The following is a 21986-nucleotide window of genomic DNA, read 5'->3' as shown; positions in this document are numbered from 1 at the left end:
ACTCCCAGGATGCGCCGCGCTGCCCAGCAGGCGCCCCTGCGCGCGGACCGCAACTTTGAGCTCGCGTCGCGTCTTAGGCTCCACGGCCCCAGTGCCGCCCTCCCGCCCTCCTGGACTACAATCACCCGAAGGCCCCGCGCCCTCAGCCCGCGCCCCCTGGGGCACGCCGGGGGTTGTAGTCTCGCAGGGCAGTGGGTAGAAGGCTGGGCCTTTGTGGGGTTGTGGTGGCTGCGAGTGAAGGGGCGGGCGGGGGGCTGTGTGGGAGGTGGAACCGTGCATAGTGCGTGGGGTGAGGGGAGAGGGTGTCACTGTGTGGGGTGTGCATCGTGTGTAGTGTGTTGCTTACTGTGACCATACACAGGTGATTCCACGTGTCCTGTGTGACCGCTGGTGCTCTAGAGGTTGGGCTGCGCGTGTCATTCTCTGTGACCACACGTGTGGGTATTTCTGTGCGTGTAACTGTGTGTGGGTGGGTGTGACCTTTGTGTTAGTTATGGTATGTGATAATTCTGCAGCCACATGCGGCTGTCACGTTGTGTGATGGTGTTTGAGACAGAGACATGGAGGTGCCCAGGAGGGCCTGATACAGCACAAAGGCCCCAGACTGTGTATGATTACACTGTGTGTTGCTTCAGTGACTGTGACTGTGATCATGGATGTGATTGTGTGATACTATGGATGTCTGGACATGTGATTGTATGTGAGAATGTGTTCTCTGTGTGTGCATGTGGGTGTGTGAGAGAATTTAAGCAGGAGACCCCAGCTGGGGACCCAGGACAAGGAGGGTGGTGGCCCAACCTGTGTGCAGGTGAGGCTTTGAGGTTCGCCCGGCCCGTGCTTATTGCCCCCAGCCTGTGACCATGTGCCCTTCAGCTCATCAGACCTTTGCATGCAGCCAGAATGAGCACATTGTCTTCCTTCCCCAGATGCATACTGAGCAGCCAGTAAGGACCATCGCTATTCCAGATGGGACATTGCAATGAAGAGGAGAGGCACGGCCTGCCTCCATGGAGCTGATGTTATTTTAGGGAGGCAGACGGTAATCAAAGAAACAAGAACTGTTTCTGAGGAGTTAGCATCCCAGCTGAGGCCTGAATAAAGGGAAGGACTCAGAATTTTCCAGGTACATGAAATGCAAATGCCAAGGCCCCAAGGTGGGTGCAGACAAGGAGGCCCAGCTGGAGTGGATTGAGGGAAGGAGATAGGAAAGGACAGGGTCAGAATGGGGAGGCTTGTAGGGGGCAGATCTTGCAGGGCTTATGGGCCACGAATGAACTTTGATGTCTACCCTGAAAGAGGTGGGAGCCATGGGAAGCCTTTGGGCAGAAGACTGTGCTGTGACTTTAGCTCTGTAGGATTCTTGTGGTGGTTACAAGGGAAGACTGTTGGGGTGAGGGTAGAGGTAGGGAGACCTGGGAGGTGAATGCTGCTGGAGTCCTGGTTAGCAGAGTAGGTCAGATCACGATGGTGGAGGTAGAGGTGTTGATCAGTGGTCAGATAGAGATCTGTTTTGAAGGTGGAGTGGACAGGGTTAATGGGTTGAAGCGCAGCATCCAAGGGCAGAGCAAGGCTGGCTCAGGACCCTGAAAGTATTTTCGTTTGCTACAGCTGCCATCACAAAATACCACAGGCTGGGTGACTTAAACAATAAACTTTTATTTTCTCACACTCTGGAAGCTGGAAGTCCAAGATCAAAGTGTTGTTGGCAGGGTTGGTTTCTCCTGAGTCTTCTCTCCTTGGTTCGTAGATGGCCACTTTCTTGCTGTGTCCTCACCATGGCCTTTCCTCATTAGCATGCCCCTGGTCTCTCTCTCCCAGTCATACTGGAACAGGGCCTACCCACATGACTTTGTTTAATGTTAATTACCTCTTTAAAGGTCCTATATCCAAATACAGTCACATTCTAGGGCTTAGGTTAGGATATTAACATATGAATTTGGCGGGGAACACACTTCACTCCATAATGGGTCGAAGGGGCATTGGTATGACAGTGGGGATACTTTCTGGGAGGCTCCTGAGGAGAGGAGAGAGAGGGTAGCATCTAGAGGAGACCCAGGTGCCAGGGAGGAACGAGCCCAGACTGACAGTTAGTAGGTGTGGGGTGACCTGGAAACTCCATGGGAACTTCCCTCAGGGCGTTCCTCTCTGTACAGATTGTGAGTCTGTGCTGTTAGAGCTGGGAGGAGCCCTGCCCTTTCCACGGCCTGAGGCCAAGGTATTCTTTGCCTTTAGCACAGCACAAGAAAAGTTTGCTGAAGAACAAGGAATGAATAACTGAATGGCAGATGGACAGACAACTGGATTCTCATTTACCTTCCATATGCACCATGGCCCTTCAACTCCGTACTCCAGACCTTGGGAGACCCCTTTTGTGCTTATTCTCTGATTATTCAACCAGTGTTCTAGGCCTCTGGGCTTTCCTGAATAGACTTTCCTCTCTTCCTCTCTGTCTCTTTCTCATCCTCTCCCCAGATTTCAAACCTCATCTTTTTGAGGAAGTGTTCGTTTTAACTTGGCACTGTATCAATCAGTTATCCTCTGTAATTAACGGTTTCAACAGTTCAGTTACTGACAGAAACAAGCACTTATTCCTCTCATGAGTCTAAGGATTGGCTATTCTGGCTGGGGCTTGGCTCCAGGCTACAGGTTGGGTCCATCTTTGTTGCACTTGCTTTGTAGGGCTCATGGTGATGGCAGAGATGCCAGCACGCTTGCGCCCAGGCTCAAGACTAACATACTAGCAATGCCACTCACATTCCATTGGCCAAACGAGTCACGTGGCCACACCCAAAGTTAAGGAAAGGGTATCCATGCTGTCTTTAGTGAGAGGAACCACAAATGTGGCCAAAGGTGTGTACACGAGGAGGGGTGAAGAAATGAGCCAGTAATTCCATCCACATCATCAATCCTTTTGATTTCTTTCTTTCAGTTCAGAAAAGTCAACAAAGTTAACATTTGTGATCTTGGTTTCTTTCTGATCAAGGAAGGCGACCACAGAGCATATTCAAGGACCTGCTGCAATCCATCCCGAGGATAATAATGGAGGTCGTCAGAAAAGAGATCTCATGAGGGTCTGTGTTCACACACTTTGGCGCTCCTGAGGCCTACTCAGGGAACCGGAACAGAGGTCCTACTGAGGACATAGGGCAACATTTGCTTTTCTGGGAAAAAGAATTTAAGCAATAGTCAGTCCCCAGCATGGAAAATCCTAGTGTGGGGAGAGGTTATGGAGGCAGTGAAGCTGTGAGGAGTGTCAGGATACCTTCGAGCCCTGTCAAACAAAAGAATGTTGCTGTGGAGAAGACACCACACATGTTAGTCACACATGGAGGAAGCTTTGAGCAGGTTCCAGAGCCAGATGTGTTGTAGGCAACCTGTGTGGACAGGAAGCCCTGCAGGTGTGGCTTGTGTGGAAAGAGTTTCAAGCAGCACTTGGCCCTCTCTGTGCACTAAGGGACTCAACCTAGGAAAAGCCTTATCTGTGTAGCACCTGTGGGAAAGTCTTTTTCCCAGTCTGACCGCATTGAGCACCAGAGGATCCATATTGGAGTGAAACCCTCCGAATGCCATGAGTGTGGAAAAACCTTCATTCAGAGCTCCACACTCACAATGCACCAGAGGACCCACACTGGAGAGAACCAGTACAAATGTAGGCAAAGCCTTCTTGGGGAACTCAGACATGTGGAAACACCTGCAGATTCGCACAGGGGAGAAGCCCTACCAGTGTTGGAATTGTGGGAAAGCCTTCAGGTGGAGCTCACCCTGATCCACTGTCAGAGGACACACAGTGGTGAGGAGCCGTGTGAGTGTATTGAGTGTGGCAGGCCTTTGGGCAGAGTTCCACACTCAGTGTCACAAGATCCACACAGGCAAGAGGACTTACGAGTGCTTAGACTGTGGCAGAGCCTTTAAAGGCAGCGCAGACCTTGGCCAGCACCAGCGGGGCCGGATGGGTGAGAGGCCCTGTGCCTGGCGGGAGTGTGGCAAGGCCACAAGGCCTTCGTCCAGCGGTCACACCTCAGCCAGCACCAGTGCACCTACATGGGCCAGAAGCCCTGCCTGTGCAGGGAGTGTGGCAAGGCCTTCAGCTACAGTTCACACCTGCTTCAGCACCACAGCACCTGGTAGCTGTGCTCTCTCCACTGCCCACATCACCTCCCACCATCTTGAAGGCCTGAGGCATCTCATCTCCCTCCTCCTACACCTCATAGACTCTCATTGCTTCCCTCCCCTTTGCCAGGGTTTGCCCTTTTACCTGGTCCTCTTTCCATATCCTTTCCTCTTTACAAATTAAGGGGACACCTGGGTGGCTCTGTCACTTAAGCATCCGACTCGTGACTTCAGCTCGGGTCATGATCTCACAGTTTGTGAATTCAAGCCCCACATTGGGCTCTGCGCTAACAGGACAGGGCCTGCTTGGGATTCTGTTTCCCTCTCTCTCTCTGCCCCTCCCTGCTTACTATCTCTCTTTCTCTCAAAATAAATAAAAATAAACTTAAAAAAATAAAAATTAACTTTTTTTGAGCTATAGTTCACATACCTTAAGTTCACCCTTCTAAAGTATACAGTTCACTTTTTAGTATAATCACAAGGTTGTGCAACCATCACTGCTCTCTAATTCCAAAAGGCTTACATCACTCCCAAGACAACCCCCATTAGCAGTCACTCTCTATTCCCTCTGCCCCTGGCCTCTGACACCCATTAATCTGCTTTCTGCCTGCATGGATTTTCTTGCTCTGATATTTTGTGTAAATGGCCTCTTAGTATTTTCTGACCACTGACAGACACACCAAAGGGATCCTAATCCAAGGAACCCTTTGTTTTCCTCAACCAAAACCCATGTCACCCATCAAGCACTGAACTGGGCTTTGGCCTGTGGGTGGCACTGATCGCCTCTATCTCCTTGGGTCTTCTTCGTCTTCCTTATGGTTTGCTGTCTTCTGTTGTCAAAGGAACAGCCCTAAGATGCTCACTCCCAAAAATCATACCAATAAATCACCTCTTCAGTGGGCTCCTTTTGTGTACCAGTTCTGCCTCTTACTCTCTCCTGCTCAGGCAAATGACTTCACTTCTCTGGTCCTCTACTTCTTTCTCCATAACCTGGAGATAATAAACCTGACTTTGTAACATGGAGATCTGGAGATAAGATACTCTCACCTCTTCTTAGCTGATCATGATACCCTCTGCTTACCTGTGTCCATGGTGAGAGGCAAAGGTGTGCCTGTTCAGACATAGCCGTACACTTAGACTCACACAGACATACAGATAACACAACTTGTATCCAGAATATATAAAGAGCTCTTATAACTCAACAGCAACAAAACAATTTAAGAATGAGCAAAGGCTACCTAGGTTGTTCCATTGGTTAAGGGTCTGACTCTTGATTTCAGCTCAGGTCATGATCTCATGGGTTCATGAGTTTGAGCTCTGCGTGGGGCTCTGTGCTGACAGTGCAGAGCCTGCTTGGGATTCTCTCTCCCTTTCTCTCTCTGCCCTTCCCCTCCTTGTTCTCTCAATACATAAACAAACAAGCATTAAAAAAAAAAAAAAAAAAAAAGAATGGGCAAGGACTTAGTAAGCATTTCTCCAAAGAAATCAAATGGCCAATAAGCATAGGAATGATGCTCAACATCCTTTGTCATCATGGAAATGCAAACTAAAACCACACTGTGGTGGTACTTCACACCCACTGGCTACAATCAGAAAGGCAGGTAGCAATGAGTGTTGGCAAGGATGTTGAAAAACTGGAACCCTCATCTATTGCTGGTGGGAATGAAGAATGATGCAGCCTTTGTGGAAAACAATTTAGCATTTCCACAAAAAGTCAAACATAGAGTTACCTTATGACCCATCAATTCTAAGAGAACTGAAAACATGTGCCCACACAAAGTGTTCATAGCAGCATTGTTCATCATAGCCAAAAAGTGGAAATAACCCAGTAACCCTATCAACCAGTGAATGGATAAACAAAATGTGATCTATTCATACAATGGAATATTATTCAGCCATAGAAAGTAACCCAGTGCTGGGACCCCTGGGTGGCTCAGTTGTTTAAGCGTCCAGCTTCGGCTCAGGTCATGAGCTTGCAGTCTGTGCGTTCAAGCCCCACATTGGGCTGCTGCTGTCAGCTCGGATCCCGTTTTGGATCCTCTGTCCCCCTCTCTCTGCCCCTACCCTGCTTGTGCTCTCTCTTTCTCAAAAATAATAAATATTAAAAAGAAAAAAAGAAAGTAACGTAGTGCTGACAATGGATGAACCTTGAAAACATTATGCTCAATGAAAGTAGCCGGATGCAAAGGTCACATGTTTTAAGATTCTATTCATATGGAATATCCAGAAAAGGCAAATCTGTAGAGACAGTAGATTAGTGGTTGTCGGGGGGCTTGGAGGAGGGGGGATGGAGAGTGACTGCTAATGGGTATTGGGTTTTTGTTTGGGGTGATAAAAATGTTCTGGAATTAGTGGTGGTGGTGGCACATCATAGTGAAAACACTACAAACCACTGAATTGTACACTTTAGGAGTGTGAACGTGAATTCCATCTTATTTTAAAATGCTGTTATAAAAAAAAAATAGACATAGGAGCACCTGGGTGGATAAATCTGTTGAGCGTCTGACTCTTGATTTCAGCTTAGGTCATGATCCCAGGGTCGTGGGATTAAGCCCTATGTTGGGCTCCACTCTGAGTATGCAGCCTGCTTGAGATTCTATCTGTCCCTCTTCCCCGCTCTCTTTTTCTAGAAAGAAAGAAAGAAAGAAAGAAAGAAAGAAAGAAAGAAAGAAAGAAAGAAAGAAAGAAAGAAAGAAAAGAAAAGAAAGAAAAGACACACGTATGAATGCATGCAGACATACCCAGAGGTACCTACTAGAGGCAGGCTCTCCCACCAGCCCAGCCCCTGCCTGGCGGACGTAGCAGCTGCCTGCAGGCCTTGGATTTCATCCCACAGACCATCTCAGCACCAAGGTGGGGCATATACCACCACTGTGTGTGTCAGCCAAATCTCACTCTCAGGACTCCAGGGGGAGAGGCCCAGATGCTCCCTCTGCTAGGTAGCTGCCTTGGCATCCAGGGTCATCCAGCTACCGTGGGGAATGTGTGTGGAAGTGTAGAAGTGTGGGAATGAATGTCAGCAGTGTGCATGTTGTTAAAGTTATTCCTAGCAGCAGTTAAAGTAGTAAAAATAGATTTTATTAAGAAAAACTATTGCAAAGTGGGAAATAGATCTCATTATAGAACTGGGCTTGGAGCGCCTGGGTGGCTCAGTCGGTTAAGCGTCCGACTTCAGCCAGGTCACGATCTCGCGGTCTGTGAGTTCGAGCCCCGCGTCGGGCTCTGGGCTGATGGCTCAGAGCCTGGAGCCTGTTTCCAATTCTGTGTCTCCCTCTCTCTCTGCCCCTCGCCCGTTCATGCTCTGTCTCTCTCTGTCCCAAAAATAAATAAACGTTGAAAAAAAAAATTAAAAAAAAAAAAGAACTGGGCTCAATTCTGAATCCAGTGAGGACAAGTGGGGATTTATAGTCAGGAAGCAGGGTGGGTACCAACAGATAAACAGTTACTAAGAGAAAACCTCGGGGTGCCTGGGTGGCTCAGTCAGTTGAGCGTCCAACTCCGGCTCAGGTCATGATCTCACAGTTTGTGAGTTCGAGCCCCACGTCTGGCTCTGTGCTGACAGCTCAGAGCCTGGAGCCTGCTTCAGATTCTCTCTCTCTGCCTCTCCCCTGCTCATGCTCTGTCTCTGTCTTAAAAATAAGTAAAACATTAAAAAAAAAATTTAAAAAAAAAGAGAAAATCTCAGGGGTAAGGGGACATCTAACAGGATTCTCGCTGAAGGCGGGCCAAGGGGATCAGACATCACAGGGTGGGGAAGGGGGGGAGGGGGAGGAACCTGAGTAGACAGTGAGAGTGATCATATTTGGAAGGTGGGAAATTCTCCCTAAACTGACTTAGCAAGACTTTTCCTGGAACTAGACTCTATAAGAAAGGACACAGGAGCTCGAGGTTTGAGGCCTCATCAAACTCTCCTCAGAACAGCCTGACTGAAGTTTGGTCATGGAGAGAATCTTTGTCAGTGTGCGAGTGTGCGATGTTGTGTGAGGGTGTGTTCAAGTGCAGATGCACACCCCACCAGTGGCCACCCCAAGGAGTGAACGGAGAGCCCTGAGGCCCCATGGACTCCCCCTTGCCCAGATACCCAGACTCTGCCTCCTGCAGCCAGTGCCCCAGAGCCCACAGCTCCCTGCCCTCCACACAGCATCTGGACAGCTCTTTGCACGCAGATGTTTGATATAAGAACCACACGGGTGAGCAATCAATAGTAATAGGCAAAGAACTTGAAGACCACCTGGCCTTACAGAAAGAATGAATTGCCCTGGGGACATTCTCCGGATAGGCCCCTGCCCCCGTGTGGTGCTGTGTCAGCCTCTGCCCTGACCATCGGACGCCAGCAGAGCTCAGTCTTTTCCATGTGAAGCGCAGGCCCCTACAACTGCTGCCCTCGCCCCCTGGCCAGCCACACTCCCGCAGGACCATTCATGCTAGTTGTTGGTTGCACTTCTTTCTCATCACCCGACCGCAGCCGATCTGTGACCATCATTCACCTGCCCCAGAGGGAGGCTGCTTCCTGGTGCAACAACACTCGCACCCAACATACGCTTTCTCTACCAGTTAACATGTTAAACCTTGCAGGCTGGGGGTCACCATCCCCATTTTACAGACAAGGAACATGAGGGACAGAAGCAGAGAGTGAAGACCCAGAACTCATCTGGGGAGGGCTGGGCTTCAAACCCATGGAACTGGTTTTAGCTGGTTATGCCTGACCACCCCTTGAGGGAAGGAAGCAAAGTATGCTGAGGACTGGCACTGTCACATCCCTTCTCGTCCCTCCACCTTGCTGCCAAGACACGGTCCCTGTTTTTACAGAGGCTGAGTGGGCGGCCCACTGCAAGCCTGCCCCATCCATGCCATGTGGTGCCTCAGAGGCTCCCCAGCTGCCCAGGTCTTCCTGCCTCTCAGCCTGGTCCCTGGGGCTCACGCGGAACGCTCTCCCAAACGTGCACTGCCTGAGGCAGTCTTGCTCCTACAAAACCAAGTTGCCTCTTCTCCTGGGAGACTCCTGAGCATTCTGACCTACACTGCCTCCAGTCGGCTGACACCTCTTCTCTGGTGTGCTGTGGTAGAAGCTGTGACACTTGGCCAGGTAAGGAGGTGTCACTGGTCACCAGCTGTGCAGGGTCATTGTGCAGTAGAGTAGAACTCAGCAGATCTGGGGTGTCCAAACTGCACATTACAAAGAATGGATTGGCCCTTGGATGGCAAGCCCTTGGAATATCCTGCCTGATAAGAGTCTTTCCTTACTGGGAGCCTTAGGCTACGTCTGTGATTTATGATGGGGACCTTGAGTCACACTGTACCAGGCTGATCTCTGAGACAGCTTGAGGCTCAGTAACTAAGGTCAGTCATGCAGGCATTCTGCATGTATGTGGTCACCCCCGGTAAATATCAGCAGGCTTGGGTGACCTTCCCTGGCTGCCAGTACTCCATGTGTATTGTCACTCTTAGCAGGAAGTATGGAGCAGTCTGTGTGACTGCACTGGGACAGGACAAATGGCAGCTTGTACCTGGTGTCTCCTGAATTTGTTTGTGTACTTTCTACCTTTGTGATTATAATCTTATCCTTTTCACTATAATAAACAGTATCTCTACCTTTTCTGACTTCTAGGAGTCCTTGTGAGTCACTGAACCTGCAGGTGGTCTTGAGGACTCCCTTGCAGTCGTTTTGCATTTGGTGTCTCGCTGGTTCACTCACTCATTCCCTGTGGATTTGGGCCCTGCCATGTGACAGGGGATGGGTCTATAGAGGCATGAGACAGGGATGTATGCTAAAGGGGCTCTAGGTCCAGGGTGGGCTCTGAATGAGGACATGGACAATGACAACACAAGGTCTGTGCCACCGTGGGGAGCACAAGGGGATTCAGCCAGTGAGGAGGTGCCCTGGAGCTGATACCGAGGACAGGAGACCAAAACAAGCTGGGATTGGACAACAAAGGCTGCCTGTGGGATGGCTGGAAATGAACCTGGAAAGATGGGCTTTGGTGGTTGAGTGCAGGGGCTTCAAGGCCAGACTGCACTCTGATGGCCACAGAGAATCCAAGTGAAGCTGTGCAGAGAAGTGAAAGACCGCACCTGTGCTGGAACAAAGGAACGGCTCCAGGAGGCATGTGATCAATGTCTGGACTGAGCAATGGCTGCCCAGCTCCTATTTTTGCCTTTGCCTCAAGTCAGCCAGATGAGGACTTGACCTGCTTTTTCAGGTGCGACCCAATCACCCCGCCATCTCACATTCTCGAGGGAACATTAAATTCTAGAGCTGCCTCCTTACAGTAAATACCCCTGGCATATACTGAAAGGGATGGGGGAACTGTTTGCCACTCTGTCCCTATCTGCTAACTCCCATGTTTTCATCCTGAAAAATGAGTGGCTTTTAGCTGGTGGCCTCAGGCAAGTGGTTTAACTTCTCAAAATCTCAGCTCCTTTTCTATGAAGTGGGGATAACAATATCTGCACCACATGGCTGCTGAGAAGATGAAATGGAGTGATGTATGTAAAGTGCTTATGTGTAAAGAGTATAAAGTGTTAAAGTCTTACACGAATGTCACTGTCTTGACTGATTTTAATGAAGTCTGTGCTGAAGCTGATGAATGACACACAAAGTCTTTTTAAAGGTCTGGGCTTTGTGACACATCACACATTTCAGCATTATAAACCTTACTTTTTGGCAGAGGAACAAAACAAAACCAAAAAAACAAAAAACAAAAAACAAAAATAACAAAACAACCCCAAACCAAACCACATGATCTAAAACCATATGGCCTGAGTTAATACAAGGCACAAACAACTGATAAAAGCATCTTTTAAGTTTTTTGTTTTTAAATTTCATTTTTCCCCCGAGGTAAAAACCAAAATGAGCTCTGTTCCAGGCCTGCTGAGAAGACCATCCATACCTGTGGATCTCTCCTACCACCTGGTGGATATCTGTGGAACCCGGAGCATGGAGAATGGGAGGGGCTGTTGTTCCTCTTGAAGGCTCACTCCGCTTTCTCACCCAACCGTGTGACCCCGCAGAGAGAAGTGTATATGATGTGCAAGGGGGCTGCTCTGCACAGTTCCTGCCACTCACAGGGCCCCCTGCTGGATGAAGAACAACACACCAAGGACAGACAGAAGGTCTCTACCCCATCTGGCACATCCCCAGTTCACTGATGGATGAGAACCAAACAGTTGCCAAGGGTTTTTTGATAGTTGCTGCACTCACATGGCATCCCCTGGGAATGAATTCTCCAATGCTGGGCCAGGGATCTGCTCTAGCTGAAGGCTTTCTCACATTTGTCACACTCAAAGGGCTCCTGTCTGGCATGAATCCTCTGATGCAGAACAAGGGCCGCAGCCTCACGGGAGGTTTTCTGACACAGGCTGCATATGAAGGGCTTGGCACCCGCGTGGACGCGCTGGTGCTGCGGCTGAAGGCTTTGCTGCATGCATGGCACGCATAGGGCTGTTCCCCCCGTGTGCACCCGGTAGTGCTCAGTGAGGTGTGACATCTGGATGTAAGCCTTGCCACACTCGTTGCACTTGTTGGGCTTCTCCCCGGTGTGTGTCCTGAGGTGGAGGGTGAGGGAGAAGCTCTGCACAAAGGCCCTTCCACAGTCTCCACAAACAAAAGGCTTCTCCCCAGTGTGGATCCTCTTGTGCTGAGTGAGGAACGTGCTCTGGATGAAAGTCCTCCTGCATTTTCCACACGTGTAGGGCCACTCACCCGTGTGCACCCGTTGCTGCAGGACCAGGGCTGAAGAATTGCCGAAGGGTTTCCTGTACTCACCGCATGTAAACGGTTTCTCATCACTATGGATCTTGAGGTGCTGGGTCAAGTAGGAGCTCTGGCTGAAGGTCTTCCCACATTCTCCACACGTGTAGGGCCGCTTGCTGGTGTGCACTCGCTGGTGCTTGGCCAGGGAGGAACTCTGGCTGAAGGCGTGGCCACAGGCATTGCATGCATATGGCTTCTCACCCGTGTGTGTCCTCAGGTGCTTGCTGAGGGACTAGCTCTGGCTGAAGGCTTTCCCACATTCCTGGCACGTGTATGGCTTCTCTCCTGTGTGGCAGCGCTCGTGCTCGGTCAGGGATGAGCTGAGGCTGAACACCTTGCAGCATGTGTGACACTCATATGGCTGCTCTCTTGCGTGGGTTCTGTGGTGGACCAGGAGGGTCGAGGAGTTGGTGAAGGCTCTGCCACACTCATGACAGGTGAACAGCTTCTCCCTAGTGTGGACTCGCTGGTGCTGCACGAGGTGAGTGCTCTGGCTGAAGGCATGCCTGCACTTGCCACAGGTATATGCTTCTTGCCTGTGTGCACCTGCTGGTTCTTGGCCAGGGACGAGTTCTCTCAGAAGCACTTGCTGCAGTAGCCACACGCATAGGGCTTTTCACCTGTGTGGATGCACAGTGCTTACGAGGCACGAGTTCTTGCTGAAGGCCTGTCCACATTGCCAGCATGTGTACAGCTTCTTGCCAGTGTGGGTTCTCTGGTGCTGAATGACATGTGTGTCTGTCCAAAGGCCTTCCCACACTCCTTGCATGTGTAGGGCTTCCATTTAGTGGGAACCCACTGATAGCCCGCAAGGAATGCATTCTTGCTAAAGCCATCTTTGGACCCACCACACACCAATGTATCCTCCTCAGTGTGAACTCCTCGTGGGCGACTAAGGTCTGGAAAAGAGCTGAGGGCTTCCATACACTTACAGTCTCCTTGGCAGGGCACCCCTGATCTAGGACTGAAACACAGGTGAGGCCCTTCTGCCAACCTGGCTTGTGAGACCTTGCACCCCTGGGGATTGCCCTGATGCTCAACAAGGAATGGGCGCCAGAAGAAAGTTCCTGCAAGGTTCCACTCTGGGCTCTTCTTCCGCTGGCTGCGTGTCACTGCTCGGCAGTGTCTGTCACCTGGCCTTCATGCTCTGTGACTTCTCTCACGATGGTGTGCCAGAAATCCTGCCTTGTGAGTCCCATTGTCATCTGCCCCCGAAGCAGAGCACCTTTGTCTAGAGGTAGCCATGCAGCTCGGGGCCCAGGCTTTGAGCCTGAAAAATAAGCAAGGAAGTATGCTCAGGATCCAACCTGAACATGCACGGCCAATCGGGAAGATGGACAGAACCGCAGCAGTCAGACTGGACAGTGCAGATATGTGGCTTTCAGCAGGGCTCTTGCAGTTGAGGACAGAAGAGTGAATGGATCAGGGTCTGGAAGACCACCCACAGGCTTGGTGATTCCTCAACACAGTTCTCAGCACAGAGTCATACTCACGGCTGTGACTGGTTAGAGCAAAAGGACACCAGGCAAAATCAACAAAGGGAAAAGGTGCAGGGGCAGAGTCCTCTCCCAGTGGAGCCACACAGCATGCACCTAACCCCTCCAGCTCTGGATTCTGACACTGAAGTGTTGTCTACAGTTTGTCAGAGGCTCAGAGCTTAGGGTTTTACTAGGGGCTGGCCATGCAGGCACTGGCTGTGTAGCATGTACCAAAATCCCAGGCTCCCAGGAAGAAAGTAGGCATTCAGTGTAAATCACGTTGTTTGTACAAATGGCTTGGGTGCAGTGAGCCATTCTTATCATTTAGGGAATGGGGGGATCCTACCATAATCCAAGTTGCCAGACACCAGCCAAAGGCCAACCCTGTGCTAGGCCTCTCTGAGAATGGTGGCCTCATGCCTGCTGTCAACTCTCTTCTGCCCAGTAGGGAGGAAAAGTGGTAGAACGGAGCACAGAAAGTCATGGGCCAAGGCCACCGAGAGCTGCCTCACCTGTCAGCTGCCACTATTTTACAACCACGCCCTCACTAGAACAGGGCCTGGTCAACAGAATGGAAAACAGAAACCTGCAGGTGAATGCTCATAGAGAACTATTCTTTTTTTTTTTTTTTTTTTTAATGTTTTTTTATTTCTGAAGGGGAGAGAGACAGAGCACGAGCGGGGGTGGGGCAGGGAGAGAGGGAGACACAGAATCTGAAGCAGGCTCCAGGCTCCAAGCTATTAGCACAGAGCCTGACATTGGGTTCAAACTCACAAGCTGTGAGATCATGACCTGAGCCGAAACTGGATGCTTAACCAGTTGAGCCACCCAGTTGCCCCTCATAGAGAACTGTTCTTAAGGGTTAGAAGCCAGATACAGAAAGGCCACACATAGTAGCACATGTATCTTTGTGAAAAATAAGTGAATTTATATGTATCTATATGAATATATTTATATAAACTTCACTTATATGAAAAGTTCAGAAGATGCAAATCACAGAGACAGAAGACAGATTAGTGGCTGTCAGATGCTGGGGGAAGTGAACGAAGAGACTGTTAAATGACTGTCGGGTTTGTTTTCAGGCTCCTGCACCTACTAGCTCTTTTCTGTTGTTGGATATACACTGCACCTCCTTGCCCCAGGAGGAGAAATAAACTGATCTGAAGCATGGTAACTGTAGTTATAACACTGTACTATATACTAGAAATTTCCTAAGACAGTTAGTTGACTGTAAGCATTCCCACCACAGAAAAAATCATCGCAACTATGTGAGGAGATGGATATATCTATTATTTGGATTGTGGTTATCATTTCACAATGTATATCAAAACACCATGTTCTACACTTTAAATATACACAATTTTTAACTGTCAATTATACGTCAAAGCTAGGGGGAGAAATTAATTAAAAAAACTGACCTGATAGACCTTTACTTCACTCACCTGGACCTCTCAGAACATCTGTCTCCATAGTCCAGGGGTCTTCCCACTGTTCCAGCTTGGAGATCACATCCGGTTTGCAGCCGGGGAGTCCTGCCCATAGTTAGAAAGTAGAAGGGAAATGTTGATGCTGTTGTCACAAGCCAGCCAGGACCCAACAGGCCCAGTAATGCAGTGTGTGTGCCTCAGGCACAGTAGAGGTCTCTCCCTGGTGATGTGGGATAGGGTGTCCACTCTGCACAGAAGGGACCCAACTGGGGGACACAGGTCAGAGCAAGGACCTATCTGGGTGTGGGTTACTGGGGACAAGGCAGGGGATAAATACACCCATGTAGTGAACACATGTGGAAACAGACATGTGACGTGGATGAAGAAGAGACAGGGAAACCTCACCCAGGGACCCAAGTTGCTGTAGTTCCTCAGCATCACATCATGGTACAGGATCCTCTGTGTGGGGCCCAGAAGCCCCCATTCCTCCCATGTGAAGTCCACCACCACATCCCTAAATGTCACTGGCTTCTGAAACATCCCACATGCAGTGGCTCAGCTGTGGGTCCTGTCTGGCCAGAGCCAGCCCCATAAGGAACAGCAGAATGTGAATGTTCTGGGAAACATCCTATGGTCATGGTTGGAGGGGTGGCTCATTCTGTGAGTGGCACTATTATCACCTTGACACTGGGTGCCATGGTCCTACCTGAATAGTTGTGTCTTCTCTGTTAAAGTTTTACCCCTCAGTGCAAAGGCATTTGGAAGTAGGGTCTTTGGCGGGGATTAGGTTTAGATGAGGTCATGAGGATGAGGACCCAGGATGGGACTAGTGCCCTCATAAGAAGAGGGAAAAACCAAAGTGTGCGTGTTCTCACCTTGCTTTCTACCCAGTGTGTGAGGACACAGAGAGAAGGCAGCTTGTCTGCAAGCCAGGAAGAGAGCTCTCAGCAGAACCCAGGCCTGCTGGCACCCTCATCTTGGACTTCTAGTCTTCAAAACTGTGAGAACTAACTTTGTCGATTAAGCCACAGAGTTCATGGTATTTTGTTATAGGAGTCTAAACAGATTAAAGCACAATGATTTTGGGTGCCTGGGTGGCTCAGTCGATTGAGCATCCGACTCTTGGTTTTGGTCTGGTCACGATCCACGGTTCATAGGTTTGAGCCTCACATTGGGCTCCAAGCTGACAGTGCAGGGCCTGCTTGGGATTCTCTCTCTTTCCCTCTCTCTCTGCCCCTCCCCTGCTCTCACACACACACACTCTCAAGATAAATAAATACGTTAAAAAAAAAAGAATTGAACTTAAAAAAAAAAAAAAAGACACAGTGATTCTTCATCACTTCCCAAAACACTCAGCTTTGTGGCCACCAGAGGGACAGCTGGATGGCCCTTACCAGCCCCCCACAAAGCCATCTATCACACCTGCATGGTCTGCATCCCCTTTAAGGTTGGGCAGGGGAGGCTTGGAGGATGGGATGGCATCTGATACCAGCCACATGTGCTCTGAGGCCATTAAGTGTCCCCAACCTGAATTTTACTGCTCCACAGCGGCACTCCTAGCTTGTGGCAATAATCCCTCTGCCTTGTGTGTGGCTGTCTTCTTGGGGACCCCATTAAAAAAAAGGGCCTGTCAGGAGGCAGCAATTTCAGAGCAACTACTTACCACCCAAAACCTATCTAGACACTGCTCATGCCACCATTCATTCATTTGCCTGTTAATATCTTCCAGGTATCTGTACATGCCAGGCTCTGCTCTGTCCCTTTCCTGGATCCTGGATAAACAGTGTGACCATAAACAGCCTGTGTCCCAGATCTTCCCAGGCATGGGACTTCCTCCAAGGTGCCTTAGATTGACAGGGTCATTAAGCGCCACCCTGGAGTGAAGACAGAAGGAAGACAGGAGGAATGGCCAGGGCAGAGGAAGGCACCCTGTCCCAGAACTCATGCTCCTTGGGGGTTGCAGCTCTAGTCCTGTGCTGAGGAGTAGAAGTATCACAGAAGCAAGGGCAGAAAGGAGTAAGCCTGCTGGGACTGCTGGCATTATGGGAAACTCATGTGGAAGGCATCTGCTGGGAACGCAGCATCTTGGGCCTTGGGCTTGTCCTCCTGGACACTCCCCTGAAAAGGAAGAACTGGGGGAGGGCAGGGGATATGAGAGAGGCCAGAGCTGCCCTCAGGTCCCAGAGACCCAAGCCCCAAAGCCCTCTCACCTCACATCCCTCCCCTCACGGGCCACTAGCCTCTCTCCCAGGGGCTCCAGCCCTCCCAGTCCAGACCCTCCCACAAGCGTTGCTCCTGCTTACCTTCCAGGGCTTGGCAGAACCAGAGCCCCTAACATATGGCAGGCATGCTGTGGGCCCCTTACATCAGCTTGCTTGATCCTCACTCTGTTCCTGAGAGTGATGGTTAGGATCAACACTACCAGACCCATCTTACACTAAGGAAACTAGGCATCAAGGGGGAAGATGCTTGCTTGGATTGAGCTTCTGCGGGGAAGCACCCCCACATGTCCCCACCCATGACCAACCAAGATAATGAGTCCTGTGGAGAAGGCTGTATCCACGTGGACCCACACCCCCCAGAATTAGTCTGGGGATGTCGCAGCCCACCTGGGCTCTGGTGAAGGGGTCTATATAGCTGCCATGGACCCATGGTGATCCAGAGGATGAAAAATACTTGGAGTAGGAAGCCCAGAAACTGCAGTTCCACCATGTGCCACTAACTGGCCACATCCCTGCTCTGGACCTATTTCTTCTTGGGTACAAAAAGGACAGGAGGATGGATGGCATTAAGTCTCAGAAAGCCTTTGTGAAATATAACATAACATAGGAACACCTCATGGTGCCCCTGCTGCCAGAAGCCACACCACCTTTACACCCTCCATCCTGTCCTGGCTCCCAGGCTGGGCAGGGGGTCACTGAGCTCAGGCCTCCACAGAAAGTGGCCCTCTGATTCAATGCTTGGAAGTTGGGCCTCAGACCCCTGCCTCTAAAACAGAAACCACCCATGAGCCTAGGCTGAGTCCCTATGGGCAGCTGTGGCTCCACACCACGCCCAGGCTGCAAACTTCTCAAGGGGTTATTGTCCAATGCTGGCCAAGTTCCCTAACATGAGGAAAAAGAGGTACTATCATCACCCTCTTATACAAGTGGGAAAAGGGGGCCACAGAGAGATTAAATCAAAGGTGTGAAGCAAGTGATAGGTGAGGATGTGAACTCAGGTAGGCAGTCAGACTTGAGTCTATGCTCTCAAAAAGATACACTGTTACTAGAGGTATGAGTGCTCAGCTCAATCAGTTTTGACCAATGTACACATCTGTGTAGCAACCATCCAGACTAAGCTCTAGAACTTTCTGAGGATGGAAATGTCCTGAAGCTGTGCTGTCCAATTCAGCAGCCATATGCCCCATGTGGCTCCTGAACAGCAAAAAACACAGGTGGTGTGACTGAGAAACTGGATGTGTAATTTGAAGTCTAACTGATTCACGTTTTAATATCTACATGTGGCTGTTAGCTGCCATTTTGGACAGCTCAGCACTAGGACTTTTCAGAACCACGGACAGCTCCCACCAGGCACACTTTCCAGGCAAAGCCCTACCCAGCCCCAGGGTGATTGCTGCTGGGATTTCTGACGGCACGCATGAGCTGTGCCTATTCTTGAACTTTATACAAAGTAAATCGTATGCTGTGTAATAGTCTGAGGATTCAGCCCCATGCTATCAGTTTTATGGACATCACTGGTAGCAGACACCTGTCAGGATGCCTCTACAGAGACTGTTTGGGGACAAAGTGAGATACCAAGTACGCAAGTGCTCAGAAGAGGGGAAAAGCGATAGTCCCAGCTGTCTTGAATTCAGTTCCTGACAGACTCCCAGTAGGGAAGGGCTGATGTGAGGCCTTTTGCCCCTCCGCACAGGGGTCAAAGTGGAGAACTGATCTCTGGGGCCCTGATGCACCCAGTGCCCATACCTTCCTCCCAGTGTCATTCCTAGACTGGAGACAGTGAGTGTGAGGGATAAGTGGAGTCTGTCAGACCTAGAATCAAATCCACCTTATCACTCTCTGCTGGGTGACCTTGGGTTGTTCAATCCCCTGAGGCCTGGGTTTTTTATCTGTAAAACTGGGTAATAGTGAAGGCTGTTTATTCATTCATTCAACAAATACTCCATGGACTGTGCATGATATCATGAAACTTGCAGTCTATGATGAATGGGAACAAGTATAAAGTCTTCAAATGTGTAAAAAACACATGTGTAAAATGTGTAAAAGTGCTAAAAAAAACCCATAATGTAGATGTGTGTGGCACCTGTTTTGGGTCAGGTGGTTAGGGAGGGCCTCTGAGGTAATACCTAAATTTAAATGCTATTCAGCAACCAGGGGGTGGGCCAAGGGAGAGCTATAGGTGAGGCCTGTAAACAGGAAGAAATCAGGTCATGCAGGGCTCAGAAGGCATGGGAAGTGTGGATCTGGTCAAATTAGGGGTCAGCAAACTCGGCTCCACTTACTGCCTATTTCTGCAGAGACCATGAGCTGAGAATAGTTTTTTCATTTTTAAGTGGTTGGGAGGGAAAAGTCATCAGATTAACGTTAAGTGAAATTCAGATTTCAGCATTCAGTGAAGTTCTGGATTTCATCAGGACAAAAAAAAAAACGTGTGGGTATGTGTTTTCTCTCTCGTTAGATAAGTATCTACTTGATTTGACATCCTTGGTTTTGCCTCTTGGCCTGCAAAGCTGAGAACATTTGCTACCCAGTGCTTTACAGGGAGAGTTTGCCGACCTACTGTGACAGCCAGGGCAGGGACGGAAGGTGTAAGGCAGAGGTGGCCTCACTGTTCAGGGTGTAAAGACCCCTCTGGTGCTGTGTGGAGAGCAACAGAGGGGGCAGGGGGAGGCAGGAGACCTGTGAAGAGGTGACAGTCTGGACTAGGCTGAGGATGGCAGGGCAGCAGAGTGAAGGCAGCAGGAGCAGCGCATGTTTTGAGGAAGATCTAGTTTCTGAAAATGTCCAGCCCTGTGACCACCACCCTGCCATGCGCCTCACCTGGCTCCTCAGGTTCCATTGCCTGCTACTCTGCTCCGTCGCTGGGCTGCTTGACCTCAGCAGTTACAGGACAGGGGCATGCGGTCTTAGTCCCAGACAAAGAGCCCAGGTTGTGGGAGGGAGCCACCGCCTCCTCCCATCTACTCCCATACAGCAATCAGGCTTCTGGCACTCACTTAGGGGCTCAGGGCTGGAATTCTGGAAAATGAAGCACTGCTGGGTGAGCAAAGGCAACAGGGAGTGGGCGTGGCCATACACGTGGGCTTCCCTGGGACAGACCCAACTGCTTCCTTCCCCCAAATGGAAAACACATGTCTACACAAAAACCTGTAAGTGAATGTTCACAGCAGCATTATTTGGGTAAACAAACTGGTAAATATAATGGAGTATTACTCAGCTATAAAAATGAATGAAGTACTGACACATAGCACAACATGGATGGACTTTAAAAACATGCTCAGTGAAAAAAGCCAGACACAACAAACCCACACATTGTATGGTCCCATTTAATTTATATCGCATGTCCGAAACAGAGAAAGATTAATTAAGAGAGAATTAACAGAAAGATTAATGGTTGCCAGAGGCTGCGGAAAAGGGGAATGGGGAGTGATAGCTAAGGGGTATGGGCCATAAGCACGCACCTGAGTTCACACCTGCAGACACTGAAAGGGCGGGCCTACGCCAGCCAACTCCATCTTGTTCTGTGTCCTTCACCTTGACCACACCTCCTCCCCTTGAGTAACCCCCCCTCACCTGCCTAACAGGACTCGACCCTTCCCCAGGACCCTTCCCCAGCCAATCGGCTGAGGCCATAGCCATTACCTCACCAACTGCCCCCAGGCCCCAATAAAACCTTTGTCCTTTTGAAACTCGCTCTCTTTCCCTGGTATCTCACCGCTGCGTCGGTGCAGGTAGGGGATTGAGCTCGAGCTAGCTCGAATAAAGGCTCTTTGCTTTTGCATCGGACTCGGCTCCCTAGTGGTCTTTGGGGATCATGAATTCTGGGCATAACAACACAAAGGAGGTGTCACACACACAAAACACCCCTTCCCCACACAGACATGCACGGTGACACACCTGACCACTCGCACACACCTGAAGTCTCATCTGCACACACAAATGGTGTTACACATGGGGCGCCTGGGTGGCTCAGTCGGTTGAGCATCCGACTTCGGCTTAGGTCATGATCTTACAGTTCGTGAGTTCAAGCCCCGCGTCAGGCTCTGTGCTGACAGCTCGGAGCCTGGAGCCTGCTTCGGATTCTGTGTTTCCCTCTCTCTGCTCCTTCCCCGCTCATGCTCTGTGTCTGTCTCCCAAAAATGAATAAACATTAAAATTTAATTAAAAAAAACACACACACAAATGGTGTCACACATGCAATACACTCTTCTCTGACATGCACCAGCAGTAACATGCCCAGTCAAATGCACATACCTGAGGTCACACTGCAGACACAGGCAAGGGCTGTGCTGGGGTCCCCACACACAGGAGGTCTCATCTGCCCACACAGGTGGTGCTTCGCATGCAATACACCCTTCACTTCTGAAACGCACAGGTGGTGACACACTCAGCCACGTGCACACACCTGAGGACACACCTACACAGACAAGTGACGCACTGGGTCCCCACCCCCCCGCGCCCCCGACATCTCATATACACACTCAGGTGGTACCTCACATGCAAGACAGCCCTCCTCTGACACGCACACGTGCAGTGTCACACTCGGCCACACACAGCTGAGGTCTCATGGGCACGCATAGGTCTCTTCCTCATACCCCGCGGCACGCGCACACGGTCCCTCCTCTCTCCCCTCCCCCACGACCTCCCGCGACCCGTCGCCGGGTCCGCGCTCCCCTCCGAGCCCCACCCGGCCACCAGTCACTCCCGCTGCGTACACGCGGGCCTCGTCGTCCCTCACACTCACGAAAGCCACCACGCCGGGACCGCGGACTCACCTCGGCCGCGGGCCCCCGTCACAGGCGGGCAGCGCCGCCAGCCGCCAGCCGCCGCACACGCCCAACGCACTTCCGGCTCTCACTTCCGCCGACGGCCCGCGCTCGGCTCGGGACCGGACCTCGGCGGGGGCCCTGCCCGCTGCATACCAGGAGCCGGCACAGGTGACTCGCCTTGTGGGAAATGGAGTCCAGAGGGCGACGAGCCACCCTCGTGGCTTGTT

General features: G+C 50.5%; 2 long non-coding RNA genes across 4 annotated transcripts; one reads left to right on the top strand and one right to left on the bottom strand.

Moving 5' to 3' along the window:
* Positions 1–322: 322 nt before the first annotated feature.
* Positions 323–2443, top strand: LOC147573925 (uncharacterized). Of its 2 annotated transcripts, none has more exons than XR_015244510.1 (2): positions 323–1123; positions 2233–2443. It is a non-coding gene; the product is annotated as an uncharacterized LOC147573925 (long non-coding RNA). The 2 variants fall into 2 exon arrangements; XR_015244509.1 differs by having other exon boundaries at positions 1609–2443.
* On the bottom strand, positions 1637–21966 carry LOC112850969 (uncharacterized). Of its 2 annotated transcripts, none has more exons than XR_015244490.1 (5): positions 21766–21966; positions 21245–21352; positions 20906–21116; positions 14760–16642; positions 1637–3161 (listed from the first exon to the last, which is right to left on the bottom strand). It is a non-coding gene; the product is annotated as an uncharacterized LOC112850969 (long non-coding RNA). The 2 variants fall into 2 exon arrangements; XR_015244491.1 differs by lacking the exon at positions 1637–3161 and adding an exon at positions 13191–14371.
* Positions 21967–21986: the final 20 nt, after the last annotated feature.

The sequence above is a fragment of the Puma concolor genome, chromosome E2 (assembly GCF_028749965.1).
Source record: "Puma concolor isolate L17-30 chromosome E2, mPumCon1.1.hap2, whole genome shotgun sequence".
Lineage (NCBI taxonomy): Eukaryota > Metazoa > Chordata > Mammalia > Carnivora > Felidae > Puma > Puma concolor.
Note: the sequence above shows the minus strand (reverse complement) of the source record. Positions and strands in the feature narration are given on the sequence as shown.